The following is a 17,362-nucleotide window of genomic DNA, read 5'->3' on the forward strand; positions in this document are numbered from 1 at the left end:
CACTCCTGCAGGAAAAAGACGGAGGCAGCGAAAATCGTCAGGTAGTTGAAGAGGGCGACCCTCCTCACGTGGCTCTCGATACTTCTGACGTTAAACGTGAGTCCCGATAGAGCAGCCATGGGGGACTAGGAAATGTGTGGGTCTCTGCTCAGAAGTCCCCGGGCAAGCCAAAGACCTCGCTGACACTCTCACACCCCCCCGCATCCGAGTCCATCGTAAATGTCGATGCTGGAGAGGAACCTACCTCGCTTAGTGGACCCCCTACGGTGCCCGAGAGAGGGATTTGCGTAAAGTCCCATACCGATTCTATTTCTACTGGGAACTCCAAGGGGGCTGGCAGGCCAGCTCCCGTGCTCATATCTGACCCCTCCGCCGGGGTGGGTACTCGGCTCTCGCATGTATCTCTGCCCTCGGAGGTGGCACCCCGCGCCCCCTCCTGGCAGGGAGGGGGAGGGGCCTTCTGGGCTGACACCGCAGGGGGTACTTCCCCAGGGTCCTCCAACTGAGTCGGAATCTCCGGGGTTCCCCCCTGCACCACCTCCGAATAGAGCCTGCCTCCCGAGCCTTTCCGCCTTTTCTGTGTTGCTGCCGCCGTGCCCCCTGGGTCCTCCACCTCAGGCACCGCTTGAGCGGGCATCTTGGGAGGGCCTGGACCGGCTTCCCCGGCTCTACCACCTCCACCGGTTTCCCGGGAGGGAGAGCCTGTCCGCCGGTCACTCACCCTCCTCTTTATGCTCCGCTGTTCCTTACCGGTCTGGGGGGGTCCACTAGAGACCTCCATCTCCTCAGGTTCCTCTCCCTGGGGGGGTGCTGCTTGGTCATCTGGCTGCCCTGGCTGCTCCTTCGGTCCGGGTCGCCCTTGCTGCTCCGTCTTCTGTGCTCTGTGGGGGCAAAACGTGTAGAGGTGACCAACACTGCCGCAGAAATAACAACCTTTGCCTTTTTTGCACTCGCTTGTCTCGTGATCAGTGCCCCCACATTTCTTACAAGTACTCGCACAGTTTTCTTTTTGGTGACCGTATGTTGAACAAACCCTGCAGAAGTCGGGCATTCCCGCAAAGTACAGGTCGCCATTCACTTTGCCCAATTTAAAACGCGCGGGCGGTAAGATCACTCCCCCCGGCCAACTGGGGTCACTTATACACGTGGCCTGGAAACGCCACTTCGAGGTCCAGATGCCAAACTCGTTCATAATTTTTCCCATACATCTGACGGATTTAAAATATCGTGATAGGAAAGCCTCAACCTCTTTCACGTCAATGTAAGGAGAGTACATCTTAATCACCACGAGTTTAGTTATGTCGAGGACGTGCTCGACCAGCAAGACACCCGCAAGCTTCGGATCTTTCTTCTCTGGGATGGCCGCCACCAGATCTCGAAATATGCCAGTTTCAGTTAGGGTAACGTCGTAGATCCGTCGCTTGGGGTAGTCTTGGATCGCTAGAATCTCTCTCTTTTGCACATTAAATACTCCTTGTAGCACGTCCTCAACCACATACCTCAGGCCACGTGTATCCGCACTATTCGTAAAAGAGACACGTACTGTGTTCTTAATCCGCGCATATGCCGGTATTTCTTGTGGGCTTTCGCCCATGTTTGTAGAAGGGAAGTCACAAAACCGCTTTGTGACTCAACAATAGTAGCGCCCTCCTCTGGCCCGGAGACCAGAAGAGGCAGGGGGATCGCAACCCGTTTACCCTGGGACTAATCCCTCTCCCCGATAGCAGCAGGCGGGTGAAGCCCACCGGAGTGGGCGATCCCGCCAGGCAGAGGAGAGGGGTACCCGAGTTACCTTCTGACTAAGACCGCCTGTACCAGGTACACTTGATCTTAGCCAAAAGGCCGAGAAGCGATAACCCGAAATGGGTTTCACCTGTAGCCCGGTCCGCCCAACTCCACTTCTAAGGCTTGAGGCAACACGCTCAGCCAGCACTCTGGGCGCACCCACAATGCACCCAGGCAGCGGGGAGAGCTTGTAAAACTTTACATAGCCCCGCCCCACGCCTTCTCAACCGCGCCCAGCCTCACACCCTCAGTCCTTCCTCTTGCACCGAGCTCACGCATCCTAGGCTTGCAGAGCCTGCTGCTGCAGGACTCGTCAGCTCCCTACAAACGAGGGTTAAGCCGGCGATGACACTAGAAGCAAGCACTAGTTTGTCTCTGAAGGTGCGTCGGCCGGTCGGTTGGAGGGATCTCTTCGGCCAGCCGCATTTCGAGTAGGGACGGATGGAAACTTTTTACCTAAAATAAGGGAAATTGGCTTCGGCCCCATAGGGCTTTATTGCCTTCCCCTGGGCCAGCATTAGTAGACCCTAGTAAGGAGAATATTAGAGCGGCATGGTCATCCGAAGAACTTAAAAACATACAGCAGGCCTTTTTTTCCCGCCATACATACATACATACATACATACATACATAACTACAGATTTTATATTTTTTTTACATATATACATTATATATATATACACACACTATATATATATATATATATATATATATATATATATATATATATATATACACACACACACTTATATACACACACACATACACACACAAACAATCTTAAATCTATCTTTAATCTATATCTACAAAATCTGTAATTTAGAAATAATCCATATCTATATTCTACATAATTAATAAAGATAGATAGATAGATAGATAGATAGATAGATAGATAGATAGATAGACTCACATACATGCATACATACATACATACATACTGTATGCAATTGAGCCAGGTGTTTGGAAGGCTGATGATGTCACTCCTTTGTGATGTCATCAATTTAGAAGCATTAATACCGGGCTTGGCAGCCATTTCAGTCAGTCTCTGCTGCAGCTGGGAGACGGGAGATGGTCTTTATTTCCACCAAGAAGCTGCAGAACTACCGGTAACTGCATCATTTTTATTTTATTCAATATAGGTTTTATTGGTTTCATGGAGGGGGGGGGGAACTTTTGCCTTATCTCAAAGCAATGTAAAATTAACTTTGACAATGAAACTTAATAAATCAATTTCGAGTTGAACTATATCATGTTTGTCTGTGATATTTTATAAGGTCTACAAACAGGGGAATGAGGGGAGGGTAAGGGGGGGAGTGGTAAGGGATGGTAGGTATCTATGACACGGGAGAAAGAGAAAATAAAACAAAAAGGGGGGGGGGGGCGGGCTCCGGGATTGTTGTTTCTCTTTACGATTGTGGTTTAAACGTGTTACTCACATGTCCCTGTCTGTAACCACCTAGTAAATAGGGGTGAGCTCCGGGCATCTATCCATATCGCCCAGGTGTGATACAATTTATCATAGCCTGACGGCTCATCTTGAAGCCTCATTCTCTCCCTACGCTCTATTTCGTGGATCAATGTTATTTTTAGTGGAGTGCATTTTTTATGCAGCACACAAGGGGGAGACAGCGGCCTACCAAAATCGAGTTGGCTGCTGCTGTGGCTTTCTTTTTTTAAAAAAAAAAGGTAGGTTCCGTTCTTCCATGGTGAGGAATAGGCAGGGAGGTTCCGTTTTTGCCAGCTGGGGAATGCTTATAGGCAAGGCCTTATCCCTGGTGGTGCATGTAACGTTAGACCACGTTTCAGCATTCAGTCAGTCAGTGGCTGACAAACGAGCTCCATGCAAGTTTACATTAAACAGACACATTTCTTTCTTTACTGTATTGACTGCGGTCTGTAATCGAGCGGTTGAACTGTTTCTGTGTCCATGCATTGAATAAAGCAATACATCCTTGTAAAGTAGACGTCCGTTCGTTGGAGTTCTTTGCTCCCCGAGTGTTGCTCCATCTCTAAACGTTGGCCTGGATCTTCATGGACGAATACTGCCCATCCCACGTGGAGCGTGTATCTCAGCCCGCGTGGAGTGCTGCAGTCCAATGAGGTATTCCGTGCTACATAGCAAGCCTTGGGCCTGTGTGATTGGGGGTCCGCTGCTGTCTGTCCACTCTGAAGCGCGCATCCGGGGCCGGCCGCTTTTCGACTACCAGCGACTGCAGGTCACACACACAGGCTGGTTGGAATGGCCTAGCATTATCCTGATCCGGAGGTGTAACTTGAAGCTGCGGGGCCCCAGTACAAAGTCTGGAACTGGGCCCCCAAACTATAAAGCTTCATTGATAGCATTGGTTTACAATGTGGGGAAGAGAGACTTTATGGGCCCCCTAGGGCTCCGGGCCCCCTGCACATACACCCATGACCCGAATACGTGGAGCATACAGACGCAGGCTGCCAGGATACGCTGTGCCTGCCCGATGTTTCCAACTTGGCTATTAGCGCAGCGGTAGGTACGAACTATAGAGTGCGGCTGCCATATGAACTGGTGTGTGTGTTGTTTTGCTTCCAGTTGTACCTGTGCTGTGCACACTCTGGCAGACGCAGCTGCTCAGTGGATACAATGTTGCGAGCAGACGGGCTGAGTGTCAATCAAAGTGCTTGGGTGGTGGTGGTAGCAGCAGCCGCCGCCACAGCTGCGCTGCACCTCTTGCTCGTCGGTGTTGTTTTTCTGCTTTTGGAAACGGTTGTAGGAAAGGGGGTGCACCGGTCCTGGAGGTACTGCAATACCAGGTCAATGCGTGGAGTGGACAGAGCAAGCTCTTTTTCCAGCTCCCTGTTCTAAAAATCCATTTAATATATGGTCCCCAGATAGGAGACGTATCAGATATTAAACTGATAAGAACAGATACTACACTTGATCTTAGCCAAAAGGCCGAGAAGCGATAACCCGAAATGGGTTTCACCTGTAGCCCGGTCCGCCCAACTCCACTTCTAAGGCTTGAGGCAACACGCTCAGCCAGCACTCTGGGCGCACCCACAATGCACCCAGGCAGCGGGGAGAGCTTGTAAAACTTTACATAGCCCCGCCCCACGCCTTCTCAACCGCGCCCAGCCTCACACCCTCAGTCCTTCCTCTTGCACCGAGCTCACGCATCCTAGGCTTGCAGAGCCTGCTGCTGCAGGACTCGTCAGCTCCCTACAAACGAGGGTTAAGCCGGCGATGACACTAGAAGCAAGCACTAGTTTGTCTCTGAAGGTGCGTCGGCCGGTCGGTTGGAGGGATCTCTTCGGCCAGCCGCATTTCGAGTAGGGACGGATGGAAACTTTTTACCTAAAATAAGGGAAATTGGCTTCGGCCCCATAGGGCTTTATTGCCTTCCCCTGGGCCAGCATTAGTAGACCCTAGTAAGGAGAATATTAGAGCGGCATGGTCATCCGAAGAACTTAAAAACATACAGCAGGCCTTTTTTTCCCGCCATACATACATACATACATACATAACTACAGATTTTATATTTTTTTTACATATATACATTATATATATATATACACACACACTATATATATATATATATATATATATATATATATATATATATATATATACACACACACACACTTATATACACACACACATACACACACAAACAATCTTAAATCTATCTTTAATCTATATCTACAAAATCTGTAATTTAGAAATAATCCATATCTATATTCTACATAATTAATAAAGATAGATAGATAGATAGATAGATAGATAGATAGATAGATAGATAGATAGATAGATAGACTCACATACATGCATACATACATACATACATACTGTATGCAATTGAGCCAGGTGTTTGGAAGGCTGATGATGTCACTCCTTTGTGATGTCATCAATTTAGAAGCATTAATACCGGGCTTGGCAGCCATTTCAGTCAGTCTCTGCTGCAGCTGGGAGACGGGAGATGGTCTTTATTTCCACCAAGAAGCTGCAGAACTACCGGTAACTGCATCATTTTTATTTTATTCAATATAGGTTTTATTGGTTTCATGGAGGGGGGGGAAACTTTTGCCTTATCTCAAAGCAATGTAAAATTAACTTTGACAATGAAACTTAATAAATCAATTTCGAGTTGAACTATATCATGTTTGTCTGTGATATTTTATAAGGTCTACAAACAGGGGAATGAGGGGAGGGTAAGGGGGGGAGTGGTAAGGGATGGTAGGTATCTATGACACGGGAGAAAGAGAAAATAAAACAAAAAGGGGGGGGGGGGGGCGGGCTCCGGGATTGTTGTTTCTCTTTACGATTGTGGTTTAAACGTGTTACTCACATGTCCCTGTCTGTAACCACCTAGTAAATAGGGGTGAGCTCCGGGCATCTATCCATATCGCCCAGGTGTGATACAATTTATCATAGCCTGACGGCTCATCTTGAAGCCTCATTCTCTCCCTACGCTCTATTTCGTGGATCAATGTTATTTTTAGTGGAGTGCATTTTTTATGCAGCACACAAGGGGGAGACAGCGGCCTACCAAAATCGAGTTGGCTGCTGCTGTGGCTTTCTTTTTTTAAAAAAAAAAGGTAGGTTCCGTTCTTCCATGGTGAGGAATAGGCAGGGAGGTTCCGTTTTTGCCAGCTGGGGAATGCTTATAGGCAAGGCCTTATCCCTGGTGGTGCATGTAACGTTAGACCACGTTTCAGCATTCAGTCAGTCAGTGGCTGACAAACGAGCTCCATGCAAGTTTACATTAAACAGACACATTTCTTTCTTTACTGTATTGACTGCGGTCTGTAATCGAGCGGTTGAACTGTTTCTGTGTCCATGCATTGAATAAAGCAATACATCCTTGTAAAGTAGACGTCCGTTCGTTGGAGTTCTTTGCTCCCCGAGTGTTGCTCCATCTCTAAACGTTGGCCTGGATCTTCATGGACGAATACTGCCCATCCCACGTGGAGCGTGTATCTCAGCCCGCGTGGAGTGCTGCAGTCCAATGAGGTATTCCGTGCTACATAGCAAGCCTTGGGCCTGTGTGATTGGGGGTCCGCTGCTGTCTGTCCACTCTGAAGCGCGCATCCGGGGCCGGCCGCTTTTCGACTACCAGCGACTGCAGGTCACACACACAGGCTGGTTGGAATGGCCTAGCATTATCCTGATCCGGAGGTGTAACTTGAAGCTGCGGGGCCCCAGTACAAAGTCTGGAACTGGGCCCCCAAACTATAAAGCTTCATTGATAGCATTGGTTTACAATGTGGGGAAGAGAGACTTTATGGGCCCCCTAGGGCTCCGGGCCCCCTGCACATACACCCATGACCCGAATACGTGGAGCATACAGACGCAGGCTGCCAGGATACGCTGTGCCTGCCCGATGTTTCCAACTTGGCTATTAGCGCAGCGGTAGGTACGAACTATAGAGTGCGGCTGCCATATGAACTGGTGTGTGTGTTGTTTTGCTTCCAGTTGTACCTGTGCTGTGCACACTCTGGCAGACGCAGCTGCTCAGTGGATACAATGTTGCGAGCAGACGGGCTGAGTGTCAATCAAAGTGCTTGGGTGGTGGTGGTAGCAGCAGCCGCCGCCACAGCTGCGCTGCACCTCTTGCTCGTCGGTGTTGTTTTTCTGCTTTTGGAAACGGTTGTAGGAAAGGGGGTGCACCGGTCCTGGAGGTACTGCAATACCAGGTCAATGCGTGGAGTGGACAGAGCAAGCTCTTTTTCCAGCTCCCTGTTCTAAAAATCCATTTAATATATGGTCCCCAGATAGGGGACGTATCAGATATTAAACTGATAAGAACAGATACTACACTTGATCTTAGCCAAAAGGCCGAGAAGCGATAACCCGAAATGGGTTTCACCTGTAGCCCGGTCCGCCCAACTCCACTTCTAAGGCTTGAGGCAACACGCTCAGCCAGCACTCTGGGCGCACCCACAATGCACCCAGGCAGCGGGGAGAGCTTGTAAAACTTTACATAGCCCCGCCCCACGCCTTCTCAACCGCGCCCAGCCTCACACCCTCAGTCCTTCCTCTTGCACCGAGCTCACGCATCCTAGGCTTGCAGAGCCTGCTGCTGCAGGACTCGTCAGCTCCCTACAAACGAGGGTTAAGCCGGCGATGACACTAGAAGCAAGCACTAGTTTGTCTCTGAAGGTGCGTCGGCCGGTCGGTTGGAGGGATCTCTTCGGCCAGCCGCATTTCGAGTAGGGACGGATGGAAACTTTTTACCTAAAATAAGGGAAATTGGCTTCGGCCCCATAGGGCTTTATTGCCTTCCCCTGGGCCAGCATTAGTAGACCCTAGTAAGGAGAATATTAGAGCGGCATGGTCATCCGAAGAACTTAAAAACATACAGCAGGCCTTTTTTTCCCGCCATACATACATACATACATACATACATAACTACAGATTTTATATTTTTTTTACATATATACATTATATATATATACACACACTATATATATATATATATATATATATATATATATATATATACACACACACACACTTATATACACACACACATACACACACAAACAATCTTAAATCTATCTTTAATCTATATCTACAAAATCTGTAATTTAGAAATAATCCATATCTATATTCTACATAATTAATAAAGATAGATAGATAGATAGATAGATAGATAGATAGACTCACATACATGCATACATACATACATACATACTGTATGCAATTGAGCCAGGTGTTTGGAAGGCTGATGATGTCACTCCTTTGTGATGTCATCAATTTAGAAGCATTAATACCGGGCTTGGCAGCCATTTCAGTCAGTCTCTGCTGCAGCTGGGAGACGGGAGATGGTCTTTATTTCCACCAAGAAGCTGCAGAACTACCGGTAACTGCATCATTTTTATTTTATTCAATATAGGTTTTATTGGTTTCATGGAGGGGGGGGAAACTTTTGCCTTATCTCAAAGCAATGTAAAATTAACTTTGACAATGAAACTTAATAAATCAATTTCGAGTTGAACTATATCATGTTTGTCTGTGATATTTTATAAGGTCTACAAACAGGGGAATGAGGGGAGGGTAAGGGGGGGAGTGGTAAGGGATGGTAGGTATCTATGACACGGGAGAAAGAGAAAATAAAACAAAAAGGGGGGGGGGGGGCGGGCTCCGGGATTGTTGTTTCTCTTTACGATTGTGGTTTAAACGTGTTACTCACATGTCCCTGTCTGTAACCACCTAGTAAATAGGGGTGAGCTCCGGGCATCTATCCATATCGCCCAGGTGTGATACAATTTATCATAGCCTGACGGCTCATCTTGAAGCCTCATTCTCTCCCTACGCTCTATTTCGTGGATCAATGTTATTTTTAGTGGAGTGCATTTTTTATGCAGCACACAAGGGGGAGACAGCGGCCTACCAAAATCGAGTTGGCTGCTGCTGTGGCTTTCTTTTTTTAAAAAAAAAAGGTAGGTTCCGTTCTTCCATGGTGAGGAATAGGCAGGGAGGTTCCGTTTTTGCCAGCTGGGGAATGCTTATAGGCAAGGCCTTATCCCTGGTGGTGCATGTAACGTTAGACCACGTTTCAGCATTCAGTCAGTCAGTGGCTGACAAACGAGCTCCATGCAAGTTTACATTAAACAGACACATTTCTTTCTTTACTGTATTGACTGCGGTCTGTAATCGAGCGGTTGAACTGTTTCTGTGTCCATGCATTGAATAAAGCAATACATCCTTGTAAAGTAGACGTCCGTTCGTTGGAGTTCTTTGCTCCCCGAGTGTTGCTCCATCTCTAAACGTTGGCCTGGATCTTCATGGACGAATACTGCCCATCCCACGTGGAGCGTGTATCTCAGCCCGCGTGGAGTGCTGCAGTCCAATGAGGTATTCCGTGCTACATAGCAAGCCTTGGGCCTGTGTGATTGGGGGTCCGCTGCTGTCTGTCCACTCTGAAGCGCGCATCCGGGGCCGGCCGCTTTTCGACTACCAGCGACTGCAGGTCACACACACAGGCTGGTTGGAATGGCCTAGCATTATCCTGATCCGGAGGTGTAACTTGAAGCTGCGGGGCCCCAGTACAAAGTCTGGAACTGGGCCCCCAAACTATAAAGCTTCATTGATAGCATTGGTTTACAATGTGGGGAAGAGAGACTTTATGGGCCCCCTAGGGCTCCGGGCCCCCTGCACATACACCCATGACCCGAATACGTGGAGCATACAGACGCAGGCTGCCAGGATACGCTGTGCCTGCCCGATGTTTCCAACTTGGCTATTAGCGCAGCGGTAGGTACGAACTATAGAGTGCGGCTGCCATATGAACTGGTGTGTGTGTTGTTTTGCTTCCAGTTGTACCTGTGCTGTGCACACTCTGGCAGACGCAGCTGCTCAGTGGATACAATGTTGCGAGCAGACGGGCTGAGTGTCAATCAAAGTGCTTGGGTGGTGGTGGTAGCAGCAGCCGCCGCCACAGCTGCGCTGCACCTCTTGCTCGTCGGTGTTGTTTTTCTGCTTTTGGAAACGGTTGTAGGAAAGGGGGTGCACCGGTCCTGGAGGTACTGCAATACCAGGTCAATGCGTGGAGTGGACAGAGCAAGCTCTTTTTCCAGCTCCCTGTTCTAAAAATCCATTTAATATATGGTCCCCAGATAGGGGACGTATCAGATATTAAACTGATAAGAACAGATACTACACTTGATCTTAGCCAAAAGGCCGAGAAGCGATAACCCGAAATGGGTTTCACCTGTAGCCCGGTCCGCCCAACTCCACTTCTAAGGCTTGAGGCAACACGCTCAGCCAGCACTCTGGGCGCACCCACAATGCACCCAGGCAGCGGGGAGAGCTTGTAAAACTTTACATAGCCCCGCCCCACGCCTTCTCAACCGCGCCCAGCCTCACACCCTCAGTCCTTCCTCTTGCACCGAGCTCACGCATCCTAGGCTTGCAGAGCCTGCTGCTGCAGGACTCGTCAGCTCCCTACAAACGAGGGTTAAGCCGGCGATGACACTAGAAGCAAGCACTAGTTTGTCTCTGAAGGTGCGTCGGCCGGTCGGTTGGAGGGATCTCTTCGGCCAGCCGCATTTCGAGTAGGGACGGATGGAAACTTTTTACCTAAAATAAGGGAAATTGGCTTCGGCCCCATAGGGCTTTATTGCCTTCCCCTGGGCCAGCATTAGTAGACCCTAGTAAGGAGAATATTAGAGCGGCATGGTCATCCGAAGAACTTAAAAACATACAGCAGGCCTTTTTTTCCCGCCATACATACATACATACATACATACATAACTACAGATTTTATATTTTTTTTACATATATACATTATATATATATACACACACTATATATATATATATATATATATATATATATACACACACACACACTTATATACACACACACATACACACACAAACAATCTTAAATCTATCTTTAATCTATATCTACAAAATCTGTAATTTAGAAATAATCCATATCTATATTCTACATAATTAATAAAGATAGATAGATAGATAGATAGATAGATAGATAGATAGATAGATAGATAGACTCACATACATGCATACATACATACATACATACTGTATGCAATTGAGCCAGGTGTTTGGAAGGCTGATGATGTCACTCCTTTGTGATGTCATCAATTTAGAAGCATTAATACCGGGCTTGGCAGCCATTTCAGTCAGTCTCTGCTGCAGCTGGGAGACGGGAGATGGTCTTTATTTCCACCAAGAAGCTGCAGAACTACCGGTAACTGCATCATTTTTATTTTATTCAATATAGGTTTTATTGGTTTCATGGAGGGGGGGGAAACTTTTGCCTTATCTCAAAGCAATGTAAAATTAACTTTGACAATGAAACTTAATAAATCAATTTCGAGTTGAACTATATCATGTTTGTCTGTGATATTTTATAAGGTCTACAAACAGGGGAATGAGGGGAGGGTAAGGGGGGGAGTGGTAAGGGATGGTAGGTATCTATGACACGGGAGAAAGAGAAAATAAAACAAAAAGGGGGGGGGGGGGCGGGCTCCGGGATTGTTGTTTCTCTTTACGATTGTGGTTTAAACGTGTTACTCACATGTCCCTGTCTGTAACCACCTAGTAAATAGGGGTGAGCTCCGGGCATCTATCCATATCGCCCAGGTGTGATACAATTTATCATAGCCTGACGGCTCATCTTGAAGCCTCATTCTCTCCCTACGCTCTATTTCGTGGATCAATGTTATTTTTAGTGGAGTGCATTTTTTATGCAGCACACAAGGGGGAGACAGCGGCCTACCAAAATCGAGTTGGCTGCTGCTGTGGCTTTCTTTTTTTTAAAAAAAAAGGTAGGTTCCGTTCTTCCATGGTGAGGAATAGGCAGGGAGGTTCCGTTTTTGCCAGCTGGGGAATGCTTATAGGCAAGGCCTTATCCCTGGTGGTGCATGTAACGTTAGACCACGTTTCAGCATTCAGTCAGTCAGTGGCTGACAAACGAGCTCCATGCAAGTTTACATTAAACAGACACATTTCTTTCTTTACTGTATTGACTGCGGTCTGTAATCGAGCGGTTGAACTGTTTCTGTGTCCATGCATTGAATAAAGCAATACATCCTTGTAAAGTAGACGTCCGTTCGTTGGAGTTCTTTGCTCCCCGAGTGTTGCTCCATCTCTAAACGTTGGCCTGGATCTTCATGGACGAATACTGCCCATCCCACGTGGAGCGTGTATCTCAGCCCGCGTGGAGTGCTGCAGTCCAATGAGGTATTCCGTGCTACATAGCAAGCCTTGGGCCTGTGTGATTGGGGGTCCGCTGCTGTCTGTCCACTCTGAAGCGCGCATCCGGGGCCGGCCGCTTTTCGACTACCAGCGACTGCAGGTCACACACACAGGCTGGTTGGAATGGCCTAGCATTATCCTGATCCGGAGGTGTAACTTGAAGCTGCGGGGCCCCAGTACAAAGTCTGGAACTGGGCCCCCAAACTATAAAGCTTCATTGATAGCATTGGTTTACAATGTGGGGAAGAGAGACTTTATGGGCCCCCTAGGGCTCCGGGCCCCCTGCACATACACCCATGACCCGAATACGTGGAGCATACAGACGCAGGCTGCCAGGATACGCTGTGCCTGCCCGATGTTTCCAACTTGGCTATTAGCGCAGCGGTAGGTACGAACTATAGAGTGCGGCTGCCATATGAACTGGTGTGTGTGTTGTTTTGCTTCCAGTTGTACCTGTGCTGTGCACACTCTGGCAGACGCAGCTGCTCAGTGGATACAATGTTGCGAGCAGACGGGCTGAGTGTCAATCAAAGTGCTTGGGTGGTGGTGGTAGCAGCAGCCGCCGCCACAGCTGCGCTGCACCTCTTGCTCGTCGGTGTTGTTTTTCTGCTTTTGGAAACGGTTGTAGGAAAGGGGGTGCACCGGTCCTGGAGGTACTGCAATACCAGGTCAATGCGTGGAGTGGACAGAGCAAGCTCTTTTTCCAGCTCCCTGTTCTAAAAATCCATTTAATATATGGTCCCCAGATAGGGGACGTATCAGATATTAAACTGATAAGAACAGATACTACACTTGATCTTAGCCAAAAGGCCGAGAAGCGATAACCCGAAATGGGTTTCACCTGTAGCCCGGTCCGCCCAACTCCACTTCTAAGGCTTGAGGCAACACGCTCAGCCAGCACTCTGGGCGCACCCACAATGCACCCAGGCAGCGGGGAGAGCTTGTAAAACTTTACATAGCCCCGCCCCACGCCTTCTCAACCGCGCCCAGCCTCACACCCTCAGTCCTTCCTCTTGCACCGAGCTCACGCATCCTAGGCTTGCAGAGCCTGCTGCTGCAGGACTCGTCAGCTCCCTACAAACGAGGGTTAAGCCGGCGATGACACTAGAAGCAAGCACTAGTTTGTCTCTGAAGGTGCGTCGGCCGGTCGGTTGGAGGGATCTCTTCGGCCAGCCGCATTTCGAGTAGGGACGGATGGAAACTTTTTACCTAAAATAAGGGAAATTGGCTTCGGCCCCATAGGGCTTTATTGCCTTCCCCTGGGCCAGCATTAGTAGACCCTAGTAAGGAGAATATTAGAGCGGCATGGTCATCCGAAGAACTTAAAAACATACAGCAGGCCTTTTTTTCCCGCCATACATACATACATACATACATACATACATACATAACTACAGATTTTATATTTTTTTTACATATATACATTATATATATATACACACACTATATATATATATATATATATATATATATATATATATATATACACACACACACACTTATATACACACACACATACACACACAAACAATCTTAAATCTATCTTTAATCTATATCTACAAAATCTGTAATTTAGAAATAATCCATATCTATATTCTACATAATTAATAAAGATAGATAGATAGATAGATAGATAGATAGATAGATAGATAGATAGATAGATAGACTCACATACATGCATACATACATACATACATACTGTATGCAATTGAGCCAGGTGTTTGGAAGGCTGATGATGTCACTCCTTTGTGATGTCATCAATTTAGAAGCATTAATACCGGGCTTGGCAGCCATTTCAGTCAGTCTCTGCTGCAGCTGGGAGACGGGAGATGGTCTTTATTTCCACCAAGAAGCTGCAGAACTACCGGTAACTGCATCATTTTTATTTTATTCAATATAGGTTTTATTGGTTTCATGGAGGGGGGGAAACTTTTGCCTTATCTCAAAGCAATGTAAAATTAACTTTGACAATGAAACTTAATAAATCAATTTCGAGTTGAACTATATCATGTTTGTCTGTGATATTTTATAAGGTCTACAAACAGGGGAATGAGGGGAGGGTAAGGGGGGGAGTGGTAAGGGATGGTAGGTATCTATGACACGGGAGAAAGAGAAAATAAAACAAAAAGGGGGGGGGGGGGGGCGGGCTCCGGGATTGTTGTTTCTCTTTACGATTGTGGTTTAAACGTGTTACTCACATGTCCCTGTCTGTAACCACCTAGTAAATAGGGGTGAGCTCCGGGCATCTATCCATATCGCCCAGGTGTGATACAATTTATCATAGCCTGACGGCTCATCTTGAAGCCTCATTCTCTCCCTACGCTCTATTTCGTGGATCAATGTTATTTTTAGTGGAGTGCATTTTTTATGCAGCACACAAGGGGGAGACAGCGGCCTACCAAAATCGAGTTGGCTGCTGCTGTGGCTTTCTTTTTTTAAAAAAAAAAGGTAGGTTCCGTTCTTCCATGGTGAGGAATAGGCAGGGAGGTTCCGTTTTTGCCAGCTGGGGAATGCTTATAGGCAAGGCCTTATCCCTGGTGGTGCATGTAACGTTAGACCACGTTTCAGCATTCAGTCAGTCAGTGGCTGACAAACGAGCTCCATGCAAGTTTACATTAAACAGACACATTTCTTTCTTTACTGTATTGACTGCGGTCTGTAATCGAGCGGTTGAACTGTTTCTGTGTCCATGCATTGAATAAAGCAATACATCCTTGTAAAGTAGACGTCCGTTCGTTGGAGTTCTTTGCTCCCCGAGTGTTGCTCCATCTCTAAACGTTGGCCTGGATCTTCATGGACGAATACTGCCCATCCCACGTGGAGCGTGTATCTCAGCCCGCGTGGAGTGCTGCAGTCCAATGAGGTATTCCGTGCTACATAGCAAGCCTTGGGCCTGTGTGATTGGGGGTCCGCTGCTGTCTGTCCACTCTGAAGCGCGCATCCGGGGCCGGCCGCTTTTCGACTACCAGCGACTGCAGGTCACACACACAGGCTGGTTGGAATGGCCTAGCATTATCCTGATCCGGAGGTGTAACTTGAAGCTGCGGGGCCCCAGTACAAAGTCTGGAACTGGGCCCCCAAACTATAAAGCTTCATTGATAGCATTGGTTTACAATGTGGGGAAGAGAGACTTTATGGGCCCCCTAGGGCTCCGGGCCCCCTGCACATACACCCATGACCCGAATACGTGGAGCATACAGACGCAGGCTGCCAGGATACGCTGTGCCTGCCCGATGTTTCCAACTTGGCTATTAGCGCAGCGGTAGGTACGAACTATAGAGTGCGGCTGCCATATGAACTGGTGTGTGTGTTGTTTTGCTTCCAGTTGTACCTGTGCTGTGCACACTCTGGCAGACGCAGCTGCTCAGTGGATACAATGTTGCGAGCAGACGGGCTGAGTGTCAATCAAAGTGCTTGGGTGGTGGTGGTAGCAGCAGCCGCCGCCACAGCTGCGCTGCACCTCTTGCTCGTCGGTGTTGTTTTTCTGCTTTTGGAAACGGTTGTAGGAAAGGGGGTGCACCGGTCCTGGAGGTACTGCAATACCAGGTCAATGCGTGGAGTGGACAGAGCAAGCTCTTTTTCCAGCTCCCTGTTCTAAAAATCCATTTAATATATGGTCCCCAGATAGGGGACGTATCAGATATTAAACTGATAAGAACAGATTTTTTTTTTTTTTTTTTTTATAACCAAAGGTTTTTATTTATTCACAACATAATAAATCCATCACATTATACAACATAAATACATTACAAATCATGACAAATCAACTAATTGTATCCATTTTTTAACCTTCCATATTCCTTCCGCATCGACTCCATCCTTTCTTTTGTCCCATAAATAAATAAAGTATAATTTCCCCAACACCATTCGCACGCTGTCCCTCTCACTTACATCCTTCCTCTTGAACACATACACATTCCTTACATCCCACAACACTTCCTTCACGCACGCCATAAACAGCCACAACAGTCTCTCTCTCACACTGCCTCTCACACCCAAACCAAACATAACTAACTCAAAGGACATGAAATTAACTCCTGTTATTTCTTTGCATAACGGACCAAGTCTCCGCAGCACATTTTGTGCATGGCTGCAATTCCAAAATAAATGAACCACATTCTCACATCCACCGCACCCCTCTCTCGGACATCTCTCACTCCTCACCAAACCTCTCACACGCTGAAACTCTCGCACCGGTAACACGCCATGCAGACTCTGCCATACAATCTCACTCTGCCTATTACTCATCCCATCCATCCGCACTTTCTTCCACACTCTCTCCACATTCACTCTGCTAACAGAATTAATATCAGACACCTCATCCTTACTCTCAATCATTCGTTTCACCATTCGCTTATTCTTAAGTACATTCACTTCACAGTCATCCAACTCAAACTTCGCCACAAAACATACTGTCCATTCATACCACTTAGGGATTTGGAAAGCAACTGGTTTCCTCAAGTCGTATTCGCACCATTTCATACGTACAAACCATCTCCCTGCTAGATACCTCATCATGCACGCCCCTTTGGTGGTTTTTTGCAACATGCTTAGTAGGAAAACTACGCTGTTGCATCCAAAGTATGTCTCTAAATTGGGAAAGCCCATCCCTCCTCTCTCCCAACTCTTGTACACTGCCTCCCTCCTCAGACGTTCCATTTTGGACCCCCAGAAGAACAGAAACATGACCCTGTTCAGCCTCCTCTGACCCATGTATCCCGGAGGGAAAACTAATGCCACGTATAAGAAAATGGGCAAAATTACGCTCTTTAATATTACGATTTTGCCCATCATAGTCAGGTTGCGTAATTTCCAAAAATTTAACCGGTTCTCCACCTTCTGTCTTGCCTCCTCCCAGCTCTCTTCCCCCTGTAAATTG

General features: G+C 47.4%; 5 non-coding genes across 5 annotated transcripts; all 5 read right to left on the reverse strand.

Annotated features, from left to right (window-relative positions):
- Positions 1 to 4,532: 4,532 nt before the first annotated feature.
- LOC136573831 (U2 spliceosomal RNA) lies at positions 4,533 to 4,723 on the reverse strand. The gene has a single exon (XR_010786049.1). It is a non-coding gene; the product is annotated as a U2 spliceosomal RNA (small nuclear RNA).
- A 2,689-nt stretch (positions 4,724 to 7,412) lies between these two features.
- On the reverse strand, positions 7,413 to 7,603 carry LOC136574022 (U2 spliceosomal RNA). The gene has a single exon (XR_010786198.1). It is a non-coding gene; the product is annotated as a U2 spliceosomal RNA (small nuclear RNA).
- Positions 7,604 to 10,259: 2,656 nt separating this feature from the next.
- On the reverse strand, positions 10,260 to 10,450 carry LOC136574034 (U2 spliceosomal RNA). The gene has a single exon (XR_010786204.1). It is a non-coding gene; the product is annotated as a U2 spliceosomal RNA (small nuclear RNA).
- A 2,664-nt stretch (positions 10,451 to 13,114) lies between these two features.
- Positions 13,115 to 13,305, reverse strand: LOC136574046 (U2 spliceosomal RNA). The gene has a single exon (XR_010786210.1). It is a non-coding gene; the product is annotated as a U2 spliceosomal RNA (small nuclear RNA).
- A 2,687-nt stretch (positions 13,306 to 15,992) lies between these two features.
- Positions 15,993 to 16,180, reverse strand: LOC136573934 (U2 spliceosomal RNA). Its single transcript, XR_010786135.1, has one exon. It is a non-coding gene; the product is annotated as a U2 spliceosomal RNA (small nuclear RNA).
- Positions 16,181 to 17,362: the final 1,182 nt, after the last annotated feature.

This window comes from Eleutherodactylus coqui, chromosome 7, assembly GCF_035609145.1.
Source record: "Eleutherodactylus coqui strain aEleCoq1 chromosome 7, aEleCoq1.hap1, whole genome shotgun sequence".
Taxonomy (NCBI): Eukaryota; Metazoa; Chordata; class Amphibia; order Anura; family Eleutherodactylidae; genus Eleutherodactylus; species Eleutherodactylus coqui.